Here is a 3,957-nt window from a genome sequence, read left to right as displayed (position 1 = left end):
GTTGGCGCCAACAGTACCCAGAGGGTCTCTTTCTGTTCATTCCGATTGTACATGGGGGAAACCCAGGGAAGAGGGAGAGGCCTGCAGCTTCCTGCTTCCTGCCTCCTCCCTGCCTGCATGGGAGCCAGGGTTGAGCGAACTCCACCAGCAATCCAGAAAAGAATCAGTGGGAATTTGGGACTGCTCGATACTCCTCTATACTGGCTGTTACCACATAGCTCTAAATGTCCCACATAGCTCTGGGTGGGTCCTGGAAGAGGGACCCTCTCCAGGATCCTCATTCCTGCACCCACAGGCTCCTGGGGCCTCCCCAATGGCTTCTTTTCCTTTGATGACAGTGCATGCACATCCTGCTGCACATGAGCTGCTAGGTGTGGATGGTGCTGACTCAGGTATCCTGAGGCTGCTACTTGCAGACATGGGACTGTCAAGGAGCAGGAGACTTGGGCTTTTTAATGCTTTAATTTATGTGCATTTTATCCTGTGGCTTCTCCCTGCTGGGTGGTTTATAAATCTCTTACCTTCCATGAACCCAGCTGTGTGGTTGGGGCCAAGGGGCGGGATGATGTTGCTTGGTTGCTTATCTTGCCAGAAGAAGCGGTCTTTTCGAGTTCCATCAGGAGTTACTTGGTATCCAGGAATGACCACGTGCCTCAGATAGCCCTGTGCGTCCGGCACGCTTTATACTTCCAAACTCAAAATCCAAACTCGCCGCCATTGAGTTGATTCTGACTTTTGGTGACCCTATAGGACTGGGTAGAACTGCCCCTGTAGAACTCCTTATGGGGGTAGAAAGCCTCATCTTTCTCCCAAGGAGTAGCTGGTGGTTTTGAACTGCTGACCTTAGGGTTATCAACCTAATGGGTAAGCCACTATGCTACCAGAGCACCTTAGGTTATACTTAGGAGGCTGGCATTCGTATTGGGGATTTGGCCCCGGTTCCTGGCCCTTTAGTATTTCCATAACTCATTTTACTTACCAGAGTCCCCAGGTGGCACACCCAGTTTATCGTTCGACCGCTAACCGAAAGGTCAGTCATTTGAACCCTCCCAGAAATACGTGGAAGAAAGGCGTGGAGAACTGCGTTTGCACGGTCACAGCCATGAAGTAAATCCCTCGGAAGCGCAACACCACTGAAACGCAGGGGGCCTCATGAGTCAGACTTGACGCCGTGGCAACTGGCTTGTTTTCCAGGGGCTTTACATTTTAACTTACGTCTGAGGCACCTAAATTTAAATCTTATTTAACTTTCCCAACTTCCCGCCCGGGGAGCTGCTGTGTCGCCCATTTTGCCGCGGTGGCAGCTCCGGTGGAGTATAAATAGTAGAGAGACGCACGCACCTGTGTTAGGTGGCACAGGCATTCAGACGCAGGAGCCCGCCGGTTGGCCTGTTCTTGGGCTCTGGTTCTACGCCCCTCCCGAGCCAGCTCGCAGCAGGAATGCGTGAGCGCCCTTGTGAGTACTTCAACCTCCGCCCGGGGCCTGGCTGGGTGTCTGCTTTCATTGTCCAGCTCGCTACAGGCAGTGCAGCCGGCGCACAGGCCTGAGTGGAGCACCGTGGGTCCTGGTCAATAATCAGGCGGTGGAGGCCGGGACCCAGGACCAGTAGGTGGTGGTTCCTGCAGCTCTGCACTGCTCCCCGCTGGCTGCTCTCAGTGCGCCCACCCGCCAGTTCAGAGTCAGGCACCATGGGGCGACAGATCACCCTTGACCTCGGCAGCCCTTTCCAGATAGATGACTGACTGCCTTCAGTGCGTCTGCATTGAAGCCAAAGTGAGGCCCGCTCGAGGGCCCAGCCTGCCAGGCAGGGGCTGGAGAGGGCTTTGCCATGGCCTGTCATGCTCTGCAAGGTTGACCAGCCCCTGGTGCAAGGCGCACTGCCTGGCCTCTGCCCAGAGCTGGCTATGTGACCGTCCTCTAGGCAGTGCCTGCCTTCAGGGGGCTTTGTGCCCCTGTGGGGGAAATTGCTGAAGTTGGGTAGGGAGAGGGTCCCGGGCTGGGTATTGGCTCCCAGTTCCGGGGCTCCCCAGCACCTCTGCGTCTTGCAGGTGCCACCTCTGCCTCTGGCCTCGCACGAGGGGAGGGAGGAATCAACTGAGTGATTGCATCGACCGAGGCCCTGCTTTACCGAGACCGTTGCGTGTCTGTCTGGTCAGAGGCAGGGGCTTGCTGGCCGACTTCCGCCCGGGGCTGCAGCTTTCACCTTGACTCTCTGCCCCTGCCAGAGGCAGTTGGGGGCGAGAGGGCTCCATGGCTGGCCGCAAGCCCTTACCAGCTAATCATTTCAGCTGCAGTTACAGCCTCATGCAACGAGAATATCTGCCCGTGGTGACATTCAGCCTCCAAACCCTTCCCCTCCTCTCACCCCAGAAATGCAGCCCGAGGCTCAGCATGATGGGGCTGGGCTGGGGTTCCTGAGGAGAGGGCCTCAGGGGGCCGGAGGGAGCACCCCACCCGTCTTCTGAGCCAGATGGAGGGGAATTTTGGACTCTCCATGGTTCGGTATTCTCTGTGCTTTTGGTTGTACCCCACCCCTTCCGCCCTCTGTCTTGCTTCTCCCCCCACAGAGGATGGCTGCGGTCTTGTGACTATTTCTACTCACAGCGGTCAGCATTTGTTCAAACCCCTGACCTAGGGGTGGGGACAGGAGAGGACAGGGTGGAGAATAGTCCAGGGATGCCGAAGCATCAGGGACCACCCGAATCCCTTGATCTCAGAAGCTTAAAGCCACTGCTAATGCGGACAAAGGTGCAGGTTTGAAATAGTGCTCCCTTGGTTGAAAGGCGAGGTTCTAAGGTGAACAAATTGTTGTACAGCCTAAGCAGTGTCCAGGCAGGCCTGGCAGCCTTTTCTGGACCTGGGCAGGTACGCGCTCTGGGGGAGGGGCCTGCACATGCGTGCACACACTCCCCGCCCTGGGCACATGTGCTGCTGGCAATCCATTTATTCTGTGTTCTTCCCATGCCCAGTGAGGGGGCCTTGTCAGGGTGGAAGGCCTGCCTCCAAGAACAGTAGGCAGGTAAGGCCACGCAGAGCCAATTCAGAACAAGGTGGGACCCTGCCACAGGTGTGTCGTGAGCCTCAGTGTGGCCCCCCCATCAGCGCGTGGGTGGGGGTTCACCCCCATTGTTCTGGAGCTCAGCTGAGAGGGCCACCAGTGCCCCCTAGAGAAGTCAGTATTCTGGAGGTGGTGACCTGAATAGTTACTTTATATAAATTAACTGAGCTATGCCACTGTGCTCTACATATTTTGCAACAACAAAAAGCTCACCCATATGGGGGAGACACCCGTTATACTCCCGGCCAAACCACCTCATATGAAGCAACCAGGTGTTGCTATGGGGCTGGATGGGGCCAGAAAGGAAACCTTGTGGGTCACATACAGTCCCACCTGGAGCCGGTCATCAGGGTGGGGCAGCATTTGGCCCAACAACCAATACAGTACAATGCGACTGTTGTTTTTTAAAGTCGGTAGAAGCCCATGATGTGAATGCCCTTTCCTTCAAGTAGCCAGCAGCCCTGCCTGTGCCTCCCACTTGGCCACGTGTCCAGGAGCCCGGGTGGTTAGAACCGAACTGGCCAGCCGCTTGGAGGAAGAAGGATGTGTCAGTGTGCTTCAGTGCGCTTCTGGGAAGATTGCAGGCTGGGACCACTTGAGGATCGGCTCCACTGTTTCCTGGGTCGCTGTGAACCAGAGTGGATGTGATAGTAGTGGGTGGTGGCGGCTGGCCACATGTCACAGTGTGGAGACTGAGGCTTGGGGGCCTGGAGCTCTCCAACAGGCCTCAGGGGTGGTGGTACAGGCACGGTTGGAAGGAAAAAAAATCCCAGCCACCATCCGAGTCTAATCTCATAGGAGGGCTCCGAGGGGAGGGTGGCTGGTGAGCCTTGAATGGGCATGTGCTTTTGGGGGCCATGGGGCCATGTAGAATGATGTGTTTTGGTGTGGGAATTGC

The 3,957-nt window shown here is 56.4% G+C and overlaps 1 protein-coding gene across 1 annotated transcript in view; it reads left to right on the top strand.

Annotated features, from left to right (window-relative positions):
- Nucleotides 1-3,957, top strand: part of TSPAN9 (tetraspanin 9) — a 245,098-nt gene that overhangs the window by 380 nt on the left and 240,761 nt on the right. The gene's annotated exons all lie outside the window — the stretch shown is intronic.

This window comes from Echinops telfairi, unplaced genomic scaffold (genome assembly GCF_000313985.2).
Source record: "Echinops telfairi isolate 266 unplaced genomic scaffold, ASM31398v2 ScPeMD7_6273;HRSCAF=7185, whole genome shotgun sequence".
Lineage (NCBI taxonomy): Eukaryota > Metazoa > Chordata > Mammalia > Afrosoricida > Tenrecidae > Echinops > Echinops telfairi.
This window is presented reverse-complemented; position numbering and strand designations above follow the sequence as displayed.